General features: G+C 44.7%; 1 long non-coding RNA gene across 2 annotated transcripts; it reads right to left on the bottom strand.

The window, feature by feature from the left end:
• Positions 1–256: 256 nt before the first annotated feature.
• LOC118883849 lies at positions 257–8,481 on the bottom strand. 2 transcript variants are annotated; one of them, XR_005017102.1, is made up of 2 exons: positions 7,285–8,481; positions 257–6,341 (listed from the first exon to the last, which is right to left on the bottom strand). It is a non-coding gene; the product is annotated as an uncharacterized LOC118883849 (long non-coding RNA). The 2 variants fall into 2 exon arrangements; XR_005017103.1 differs by having other exon boundaries at positions 8,318–8,481.
• Between the last annotated feature and the right edge of the window lie 3,774 nt (positions 8,482–12,255).

The raw sequence follows: 12,255 nt of genomic DNA, 5'->3' as shown, positions 1-12,255 counted from the left end.
ATCTGGGTCCATTGTTTAAAGTTATTTAGGTTTCTTTAAACATTGAATAGGCAACTCCCTGATAGTAACTGTTAAAATATCGTCTATGTTAAAAGAGAATTGTAAGTTGAATTCAAAGGCCTAAGGAAAAAAATGGATTTCTAAATTTTTTTCATATTAATACATTTAAAAAATCAACCTTAAATATTTTTCTATGTGCAAAAGCTGCCTAATAATGATAATAATAATTATAATAATAATAAACACTGACAGCTTCAACTTTTAAAACTTTTTATTTATTCACATACAAATAAGAGGTCTCTGGTGATAATTTCTTTTTTCTTTTAGTAGTGGAGTTCTTTTTTTGTTTGTTTCTTTGTTTGTTGCTTCAAATTAAATCTTATGTGGAATCCAGTGTTGGGCTTGTTTTGAGAAATGACTCTCCCTTATTCCAAGTAGTCTGGGGAGCCTTTCAGATAAGGGACCCTCTCCTTCCTCAGTTACAAGATGGCAGGCGTCCCAAGCTAGGCCCGTCACATGTGACACTTCTCTGAAGACATCAATCATTCTTTATTTCCTTCTACCTAGAACACTCAGTTTTACCTTCCTACTTCCTGTTTTTTAGCACAGGCGTGAAAAGCACTGATTCAGAAACCAGATATTGTGTGTTCAAATCATGGCTCTGATGCTGCCTCGCTGTGTGACTTTGGGTTCATTACTTAACCTCTCCGAGTCTCCGTTTCCTAATGTATAAAATTAGCATCATACTAATGTCCTCTTTAGTACTGAGTATTGTTGTAAAGATTAAGTGAATTAATACATGTAAAGCTCTTGAATGGCGACTGACATATAGTAGGTGCTCAATATATGTTTATTATTATTATTACCTAGTTGCTGAGCTTTCCTTTCAATTATATGAATGAACCCACGGTTTTCCATTGGATTCCTTTTGTCCTCCTTACTTTTTAACTATGGACTATTTCTGTTCCTTGCAAGCAACATTTTCTGGCTGGAAAAACACCAGTGTAAAAACAGATATCCTCAGTGGATGAGGGGGATGACCCTTTGAGCCCCTGTACCTGCTACAGTTGCGTAAGATCACCTCTGTGCCACATGGCCTGAAACCCACTGGATCCAGTCGTGTTAAGGGCTCCTCCTTGGTTTGTGTGCTCTGATTCCCTTCTCCGGTCCCACCTGTCACCCTGGACATAAGGATCATGTACTGAATAGTGACCTCAACTTCTGGACAAATATCCGAGGAGGGTCTATGATGACAAGAGTCTCGTTAAGACAGAGGAATAAACTCGTAATTGTACAATATATTCAACAAGAGTCAACTTTAGAAGGAGAGGAGGAGGAGGAAAAGAAGAATGAGATGGAGAAGGGGAAGAAGAAAACCACCACCACTGTCTCAGGACTTCCTGGATGTTCCACCGAACCATTCAACGTGTTCTTCTATGAGCCCCCCTCATCTACGGGATAAAGGTGACAACTCCACAGCATGGCGTGCGGACTGCCTTTGGCTGCCTGCCCACTCCCAGTTCTGCCCCTTCTCTTCTCTTCCAGTCATATTTTGTGTTTCATAAGTACCAGACTCCCGCTACATCTTATTTATTCCACACTCTCTCATGCCTCCACATCTTAGTGTATTTCCTTCCTTCCTTGCTGTCTTGTCCAGCTGGCACGGACCACTCATCTTCAAGCCTCAGATCGCACTCTGTCTTCCCTGAAACAGTCCCTGACTTCCCCAAGCATGCCACTGAATCTCTGTCCCTACTGCTCTATGCACCTTATATGTAACCCCATTTTGCACTCATCAGATGTGACCTCCTTGTGGGCAGGGTGTGTGTGTCTCTCCATCATGTTGTGCCCACTGCGGCCTAGTCCCTGACCCAGAGCTGGTGGTCCTGAATATTTACTGAGCAGGGTCTTCCCCAGACCACGCTGTGCTTCTCTGATATGCTTTCCTTCCTTGTGCCCGGCTGTTAGGGCATCACCCCTGCTGGAAATCGGTTGTTGGGGGAAGCAGTGGTTCAGTTTCTGAATCTCCTTTTAAATGATGCTCTCTGAGAATAGAGACTATTATCCTTTTTCCCTGCTGGGTCTCCAATGCTTAAAACGGTACTCAAATAACCATGCATTAAATAGAATAATAAATCCATCCACTGCTCATTCTGCATATCTGAGTCCAAGCCCACCCTGCCCTTAAATAAAGTAATCTCTGCCAAACAGATGGTCTGTCATGTCCTGGTCGCCCCAACGCAAGGACCTGTCTGAGCCTCCTCGAGAAGCAGAGGCATGTTTCTTGGAATCTGTAGATGCCAGGGTTTGGTGTCAAGATGAAATGATTCTGATTCCCGTGAGCAATGAATCTGGTCCTGTGATACCAAGGCAAAAAGAAAAGAAAGCCTGTCAATGCCACTCTCTGGGGACAGTTGTGACAATATCAAAATAAACTCACAGCAAATGCTATTAGCTTGGACTGAAGGGAAGTGTTTGGGCTTCTGCAGAAATGAGACCCAAAGCGGGGAGATGCTATTGCTGGTGCATGTCTCTCTTCCTCACTCCCCCGACCCCTCCATCCTCCAATGACCCCTCAGCCTTGTCCCCCTTCAAATCTAGAGAGAAAGTCCGGGGCTCTGAATTTCTGCCACTGCCATTCTTCTAAGAAGGTGACAAAGGAAACCACGTCTTATTTATTTTATGCAATCATTCCTTTAATAAAATATGAAGTGTTTCATAGTAACATAGAGACATCTTGCCAAAAAAAAAAAAAAAACTTTAAGAAACCCAAACCATTCATCTATCCAAATTTGTTGGGAAAGCTGAAGTAGTCCCACGGAAACCTGTGCTGGGGCATCCACCATGGGCCAGATTCAACATGGGATCTGGCAGACAGAGAAATAAGTGAATTCTAACCCAAATGGTATTTTCCCTTCAAAATGTGTGCTTCATTCCTTATCTGGACCCTTATATTCCAGCCCACAGATCGATCCATCTCGTCTCACGCTCCGACCCCAGACCATTGGGCAACTGTCCCCCTTTTTCTCATGAGCCATCAAGTATGCAGAAGGGCACCCAGTCAGTAATCTACAAATTGCCAAGATGCAACCAGCCCACTCTTCACATGTTTAACACCAGAACTTAGATCTATACAGTCATAGTTTGTCAGCCCTAGAACAGGATATCACTTGGTAGGGCTTTTGAGTCAACCAGATCCAAGTTTGCATTCTCCCCCCCACAGCTCACTGTGTAACCACGCACAAGTTACTTAACCTCTCTGAGCCTTCTCTTTCTCATCTGTAAAGTGCAGGGAACTCACTGCAACCTCATAGACCTCTTGTGAGGATTAATTATGGCAAAATTTACATAAAACTTAAGACCATTTATACAAGATCATTAAGACCACCCCTGCTGGATTTGCATTAGTACCTGGGTTCTCTTTAAAATATCCAGGATCAGAACTGGTCAGATACTCGACTGTAACTCAAGCCTTTTATTTTATTGCTAAAGAAACTGTGGCCCAGAGAAACTCACTAACTTCCTTAGAGTCCTGCATACCAGCTCAAGGGAGAGGCCTTTGTTGATTTGCATGTTTAATAAACACATAATGCTTATACTGTTTCAGACACTGTTCTAGGTGTTTTACAAATATCAGAACATTTAATATTTACAGAAACCCTATGAGGCAGAAATTATTATCATCTACACTTTACAGATGAGGAAACAGAAGGGTCAGTAACTTGCCCAATTACAGGCTTGTAATTAACGAAAGAAGGATGTAATGCAGGCAGTAGGCTGTAGAGTCTGTGCACTGAACCTGAACCACTGTACTGGTCTCAACTCCTGTAATACTCATCATGCTTCTTCAATATTCATCTACAGTCAGTGCCACCTCTTCTCTCCATCTCTCCCCCCTCCTCTCTCTCCCTCCTTCCCTCCAGCCTTTTATCTATCCTAATTAATAATAAAGAGAGTGAAATCACTTTCTCTGAGAATCCCACTGAGCAGAGGCTGAGCAAAAGCCTATGTGTTACTACTTGACTAGAGAGAATTCTAAAGAAGCTGGAGAGAGAGAGAAAAGGGGAGGTGGGGGGCAGGGAAGGAGGGGGATGCATACCCCTCCTGCATCACTGAGCTGGCCTCCATGTGGTATTGTTTATTCATGAGGGACTGTCTCTAAGAGGCCTATGAAGTACCACACCAGGAAACAGACAGTTGGGGAGGGGAGGGGGTAGGGGGAAGAACGCGTCCACCGGCTCCCACATCCCATAGGTCAAAGGTTTGCTCCCTGGGGCATTCACTCTCCTACACTCCCCGGCTACTGATTCGGTCTTGGCCAGGCTCCAGGTGTCTCTCACCTCTGCAGCAGCAGAGACCCCTGGAGAAGGTTGTCATGAAGGGAGGGGCTGCAACCCTGCAGAGTTGGGGTGGGAAATTGGCCCAGGGTGCACAGAGGGGTCCATGGGGAGCTGGTCTGGGTCCTGGGGGTGGAGGGCGTCTGATACCCCTGCCTTGTGGAGCTGTTAGATTCTCCTGACAGCCAAATCTAGCCAGGAGTTCCCAGTTTCTGGTTCTCATTCCTATTTCATCCTTAGTCTAATTGTCTCTGTAATTTGAGGCAGGTCTCTTCATTTCTCTCACTTTCCCATTTATTAAATGGGATATTATGAAGATCAAATAAGCAAATGAACAGGAAAGGGACACCTCCAGGATGACACAGTGGGTTGGTGGTACAGCCAAAGGAAAAGTATCTAGATTTTGCAGTAAAATTGGGGTACTTCTCAAGCAGCACTCTAAAATAAGAAACTTTTAACCAGCTCCAAGCCAGCCAGCCGCGGAAAAGACCCCCCTGTTACAAACATGAGCGATCTGTGAATGGCTGTGCAACCCCTCACATCACGGCCACACAGCAGGACACAGAAACTCATCTCGAGTCAAGAAAGTGCGTTCTCGTAGGTCCCTAACTTCTGAGTTGCCCAAAAAGGTTTATTCTCAATGAATAAACGATGCCCCTGTCTCCAGATGGCATCAGTAGCTGACCAATACTTCCTTCTTTACCTTATTGTGCTACAGATCAATTAAGCATTGTAGATATTTGATAATTCTGGTAAAACACAAGATAAGAAAAATGATCATTTATTAAATACCACTTAGGTACCAGAGACTGTGCTAGGTGCTGTATATTCATTAGAATTGTTAACATACATTATGCACTTCTCTGTTCTGGGCACTGCTTCTCACAGGATAATGTGACACTCATTCACTCCTCTCAGCAGCCCTGGGAGAGAGGAAGTGGTGTGACTATCTCTATTTTGCAGATGAGGAAAATGAGGCTCAGAGTAGCTGAGTCACCCGCCCCACATGGCACAGCTGGTGTGAGGTGGAATTGACATTACCCACCAGGCATCTGGCTCTAGACTTCATGCTCTACACTTCCACTCGCTGCTATTTGACAATTACCACAACCCAAATCTGGCCCCTGAGCTGCCAAGCAGCAGAGCTGTCTGTAGGATAAAGTGCAGACTCTGCGGGATGGGCTACCCAGCCAGCTTCCCAACCCAGCAACCCTTTCCATTCTACGCCCCTCAATGGTGCCAGGAAAATTACCCTTCAGACTCTGATGGGCTACATTCTAGTTCTCTGACCTTGAACAGGTCATCTTCACCTCTCTAAAACTCTTGTGTCCTTAGCTGCAAAATGAGGGGAAAACCCTTTCCTTTGCAAGGGTCTTAGGAAGTGCAACCAGACAAACTATGTAAAAACCCCTAGTTCAAAGCCAGGAACACGATGGAATTTACCCAATGCCCATTTTCTTCCCTTTGCTCTTCTGACTTAAACAGAGATAAGTTTGCAACTTATCTGCATGCCTTGCACGTGCCCCCAGCTAAAATGCCCCTCCTGCAGATTTCAGGAGCCTTGGGAGTGAACACACTGTGTTACATTTATCACAGAATGTGCCCTCTTCCTGAGTTATTTTAGGGTGAAGGGTTTACCTCTTTGTAACTACCCCAGCGCCCAGCACAGTTTCTGACACATGCAGGAGCTCAACAGATAAATGTCTGTTGAATAAACAAATGAATAACTGAATACAACCTCTTCTGGTCCATCATAGGAGAGTAATAATGACTCGGTGACTTGAGATTTGACTTGGTTGTACCTGTGCGTGCCTGGATTGATCTCCAGGGAAACATAGTCGAGAGGGATTATTTTTCAGCTTCTCTCTGCTCAGTTCAATTCAACGAACAATTCATTTACATCCACCATGAGCCTGAAGTGGGAAGAGGCAGAGCCTGATGCTCTTGGAGAACGCCCAGCCTTGTCCTAATTTCTGGGATCATCATGCCAGCTCTTCCAAACCCCTGCACAGATTAGCCACGTGAGAAGCATTTTTAATGAGTACACGTTTGTCCATGTCCTTTGCCCAGACTAACAGCTCAGCGGAAAAAGGAAGCGCACAGGCTCCAAGATAAAAGGGAATTTGGGGTGCTTGCCTACCGTGTTCTTGTTCTCTCTCCCTCACACACTCACTTACATACGCGCTATATTTTCCAGGATTAAGAGGAAGCAATCTCATTTCAAGTAGCATGGAAATAGTGGGTCTGCCCTGTCCTTCCAGCTGGGGTTTTTAAATAGTTTTATGACTGCTTAATCGAGGTTTGCCATGGAACACTTCACACAATCAGGAGGGACATGCCCTGCTTACCCTTCTAAGTGCTCAAGTTGTTTCGGGGAAACGCAGCCGCACAGGGAGAAGACAGTGTAATAGGGAAGAACAAATCCGACTCCATATGGGATCTGTTTCTTTTCCTTTAACCTTTGTATTCTCTTGCCTTGGCTACAAGTTAAGAATGTTGCCTACAGCCTGAAATATACAGGATCACCCATTTTCAAGCCTCTGACCTTTAAGGGTATACCACTTTTCCATTCATATAGAGATAAAAAGTTGCAGAACAGAGAATAACATTTGTCCTGTTGGAGGTTTATAGGAACATTGTGACCTGACCTAGGTGGACAGCCTCAAGAACAAAGGATTCTGGCACCAAGAAGTTTGCAACAACCAACCACACCCCCTTCTCTTTCAGTATGAAAGAAGCCTGCATTCTACCTCGGGTAAGATGGTTGTTTGGGACACCATCTTCTCTGTCTGCTGGCCTTCCGAATAAAGTCGCTGTTCCTTGCCCTAATGCCTGGTCTCTCGACTAACTGGCCTGTTGTGGGGCAAGCAGTACGAGCTTTGACTTGCTAACTGTGGGACACGAGCGCTGTCCAGATGGGATCCACCCTAATGTCCCAACAGCCTACCTGCGGTTCAGTGCATCAGCGCACAGTGGCATCCGCCTCGATTAGGGTGATGTGCAGACAAAGCAGGGCTGGAGTGGTGACCAAGGGTTTACAGACAACCCCCTATAATCTAATTTAGCAGGAACCACTTTCAGATAAAGAAGCGGCATTTCCGGGAGAGTGTCTGAGCTTGCAGTGGTGAGTGGCAGAGCTGAGCTTCCCCCTCTGTAAACCCATCAACAATTCTACGCAGCTGTGCAGTGAAGATGAAATCAGACAAGACATGTGAACTGCCTATGGTGGAAAGACACGTCGAAGGGACGTTTGCCCTTTCTGTGTGGTACACTTTATATAGAGTGCGTGAATCTTCAGTGTAAAGCTCAATGCATTTTACATGTGTATGCACCTATGTACAGAAATGCCGCCTCCATCAGACTATATGACATTCCCAGCATCCCAACACACTCCATTCTAGGGATCCTTGATGGAAATACCGCTCTTCTGATTCCTCTTCACCCAGTATACGTTACCCCTGGCTTCTATAAAAAAGACCTTTGAAATGTAGCACTATATTCGAAAAATAGAAGTTGACTAGAAAATTACCCCAATTTATTGCTGCTTTTGCTGCTATTATTATTTTCACTGGGCATGTACTCATTATAGTTATCAATGATATGATGCCATTTATGAAGAATTTGAGAGACTCCTGACTACAGGGAATTTGAGTTTCCAAGAGTCATGAAGACATGGCACCATCCTGCAGCCCAATCACGGTTTGTGAAGCTGGGGAAAGACCCCCGACCCCCTACTTTCCTTGTCCTCTTTCCTGCATTTTGAGAGACACTCTCAGAGATTGCAGGGCTTAGAGGGAAACCTGCCAAACATAGGGGTCAGTTTTACTCTGAATTGTGCCGCTAACAAATCATGTGGCCCTTGGGGTCCCATCCTGGGTCCTAACCCACCAGCTACACTCCTCCCCTGCCATCCTGGAAAGCGGAGGAAAAGTCTGCTTGGCATGACCTACACTTACGCTGAGACAGGTGGGTCTACTCACCTAGCAGTCTCTACTCCCAGCAAAGCTGGCAAAGAAGGTCTGAAAAGGACCTCGGTCAAGTCCAGAAAATTCTCAAAGAATTGAAGGCAGTAAGGACTCAGCCAATGTTGGATCCCAATTCGCCCAGAGAATTGCAGGTGGGACACAGCTGTCTTATCTGCAGGGCAAGGGCAGGAGGCAAGGCCACTGTGGGAACACAGGGGACATCCAAAGAGAAACACTGGGTTGTTGCGTAAGCATCAATGTGCTCTAGGGCCAAGCTAAGTCAGAAATTCAGATAAAGCAGAGATAGCTGAAAGAAGAGGGGCAGTTTTACATAACATCTGTCAGAAATGCTAGCTAGATAAATATACCACCAGAAGCGTACTATTGATCTCATTGGGAGAGCAGAACATCTTGTCTTGCCAAAGGCTTTGAGGTCAGCTGTTGGCTGATAAGCAAAATAGATTATGATCTTTTCCGGTTAAATGATATTTCCAAGTTTGGGAGGTCTGCGGTTGACTCAGGATGCTAAGCTTAAATATGATGATTACTTTTATTATTATCTTTATTTCTAATGGTAAAAATTCTTCTTGAAAGTCTGAAATGATACAGCATTGACAAATGTTTCCCAAACTGTTATACAAACCTCTCAGGGCTCTTGTTAAAAATGCAGATTTGGATTCAGCAGTTCTGAGATTCTGCATTTCTAACGAGCTCTCAGGGGATACAGAAGCTGGTGGTCCACGGACCACACTTTGAATAGCAAGCATCTCCACCCCACACCTGTGTGCACAGCGCTCTGCATCCGAATGGCCTCTAGGATTTACTTAGCATCACTGTGGATTTGACTGTAGCTGGGTTATAGCAGAAAGAGCCGGAGGCTAGGGATCAGGATATCAGATTCCAAATCTTGGTCTGTCCCTTGTCGGTAACGTGACGTTTGGCAAGTTATTTTGGCTCTCAGCATCTTAGTTTCCTTACTTGTAAAGTAGAGAAGATAAATACTTACTCCATAGAGCTAGCGGGAAGATTCAATGAGCTAACGTGTGTAAAGACATGACACGTTTGTACATGTATCTGGGTCTGAAATTATTCTCAAAGGCAAGCCCTCACTCCAAGCCCCCTCGGGGCACCCCTGGCGGCCACAGGCTGGAGCCCGAGGTCCCCTGTTTCGCTAATTGTCCCAGGTGGAATGCGGACCTGGTGCTTGAGAGTTTGGCAAAGCACTTTCTTTTCCCACACCTGTTCTTGTCCCTTCCCCAGCCCGGATGTTCCCTTTCTTCTTCCTCTCTCCTGTCCTTTCTCCCCTCTCCTCTGCTGTCGCCACCTCCCCTGCGTGGTTTCATGGCTGCCCCTCGTTCCCTGCCCCCAAGGTTCTGTTTAGAGATTTGCCCTCCTGTCTGGGCAGGGCCCTTCCAAGGCCCTCCTGCTGCACAGCTCCCTCCAGCATCTGCAACTGGGACCTCTCCTCAGCCCAACAGAGAGGGCAGAAGCTGCTCAGGGAGCCCTCCACTCACCTCAGTCTTTCTGTTCACACAGCTTTTCCCACGGGCAGCCCCTTACTCCCTCAGGACCAGGCTCATTTCACGTCCAATGTGAGTTCCTCTCACCGCCCCTCCAAAGGCTGCTGTGTTGTACAGAAGGGACCTCAATTTTTTGCAAGAGGACCCAGGTTTAAATATCAGCCCTGATGACACAACAAGCATGAGCAACGGAAGAAAACAGAGAACTTGGACTTCATCACAATGAAAAACTATTGTGCATCAAAGGACATTATCACCAGAGTGAAAGTACAACCTCCAGAATGGGGGAAAATATTTGCAAAGCATATATCTGATAAGGGTCTAGTATCCAAAATATAGAAAAGACTTTTATGATGTAACACACACAAAGACAAACCACTCAATTAGAAAATGGGCAAGGGATTGGAATAGATATTTCTCCAAAGAAGGTAGACACATGGCAAACCAGCACAGGAAAAGATGCTCCATGTCGTTAGGCATTAGGGAAATGCAAATCAAAAGCACAACGAGCTACCACTTTACACCTGCTAGGATGAATGTAAAAATTGTCAAAAAGGAAAATAGCAAGAGTTGTCATGAATGTGGAAAAATTGGAACCCTCATATACTGCTGATGAGAATGTAAGATGGTTCTGCCACTGTGGAAAACAGTTTGGGGGTTCCCCAAAAAGTTAAACATGGAATTAGCATGTCACCCAGAAATTCTACTCCTAGATACATACCCAAAAGAACTGAACAAATTCTTGTACACAAATGTTTATAGCAGTATTATTTACAATAGTCAAAATGTGGAAACAACCTAAATGTCCATCAATGGATGAATGGATCAACAAATTGTGGTCTATACATGCAATGAGATATATTATTCAGTCATAAAGAGGGATGAAGTTCTGATACATGCTACAAGTTGGATGAAACTGGGCACAATTAGCTAACTGAAACGAGCCAGTCACAGAAGGACAAATATTGTATGATTACATTTATATAAAATATCTCGAATTGGTAAATCAGACCAATAGAACACAGAATGGTGGTTGCCAGGGACTAGAGGAGGAAGAAATAGGGAATAAATGCTTCATAGGTAAGAGGTTTTATTTTGAGGTGATGAAGATGCTTTGGAACTACCTAGATATGGAATTTGTACAACATAGTGAATGTAGCAAATGCCACTGAATTGTACACTTTAAATAAAATGATTAATTTCACCTCAAGGGAAAAAAAGTATCAGAAGAACTAAAGAATACCAATAAACATTCTTTTTTCATTAAAAACAGTCCTGAGTATGTCTAACTGTGTGACTTTGGGCAAGTCGCTTGGTTTCTCCGAGCCCATGTCCTCTATTCTGTAAAATGGGAATGACTGCCTGCCTTGCTGAACTGCTTTGACATTTTGATGAAAATGCATCTAATATCAGATGATTACAAGAGATATTTCTAATAAGAAATGAAATGATGTCAAATGTACATTTTATGTCAGTCTGAGGTCAACCCTATGCATTTCCTCCTCTCTTATAAGCTCTGTGTTACTCACTGCCTCATACAAAGTCACTTAATTACACCCTCCCTGACCTTTGCCTTTAAGTATTCATCCCCAACTCTAAATCTTAGTTCTTTATCATAAGTCCCATGAAGGGAGAGATCATTCACCTGCCCCAAGCTTCTCAGTGCCAGGCCAGCACCAAAAACATATAATAATGGTAGCAGCTGTTATTTTGGGGTGCTTCCAGTGAGCGGGGTTCTAGGCCAAGCACTTTATCTGCAGAGTATTTATTAAATTCTTGCAACAATTCTCTGAGGTAGGTTGGTATCACCATGCCCATTTTACAGATGAGAGGACAGGTGCAGAAGGTGAGTGGCTTCTCCAAGATCACACAACGTGAGTGATAAGAGCTGGAATCTGTGTGCAGATTTATTCCGATCCACACCAGAGAGCTCAGTCCCTAGACCGCATCCTAAGGACTTTTAGATGCCTTGCTGGATTGAGTTTGACTTGTTTCCACCTTTGAGTGAAACTTGGCAGAAAAAGAAGGCGTGTTAACATGGCAGGCTGACAAGAAAAGACACCCATTTGACAGTCGAGAGACTTGTACCCTTGACCCAGCTCTGCCATTTTTCTCCCTGGGCCTCAGTTTTCCCATCTGTTCAATGGGAGGGCTGGATTGGTCCTCCGGTTGCTGTAATGCTATGAGTGCCTGTGACAGACTCGTTATTGAAGACTGAGAACTTCAAGCTTCCCTGATTTTTCTTGGAGATCTTCTTTTTTTTTTTGTCCCAAGGTGGAGCCAGAGAGAGTCATTTCACTCTCTGAGAAATGGCCCCACTCCCATGAGGTCCTCATCCCCTCAGGACCATGCAGCCCAGAGCCCGGAAGCCTTCACTGTGACCGCATCACCGTCCAGCTCCTCCCGTGGCCCCTCCCACTTTCTTCCTCCCCG

The sequence above is a fragment of the Balaenoptera musculus genome, chromosome 17, assembly GCF_009873245.2.
Source record: "Balaenoptera musculus isolate JJ_BM4_2016_0621 chromosome 17, mBalMus1.pri.v3, whole genome shotgun sequence".
NCBI classification, from domain to species: domain Eukaryota; kingdom Metazoa; phylum Chordata; class Mammalia; order Artiodactyla; family Balaenopteridae; genus Balaenoptera; species Balaenoptera musculus.
The sequence above is the reverse complement of the archived record's forward strand: the minus strand, read 5'-3'. Positions and strand labels throughout refer to the sequence as shown.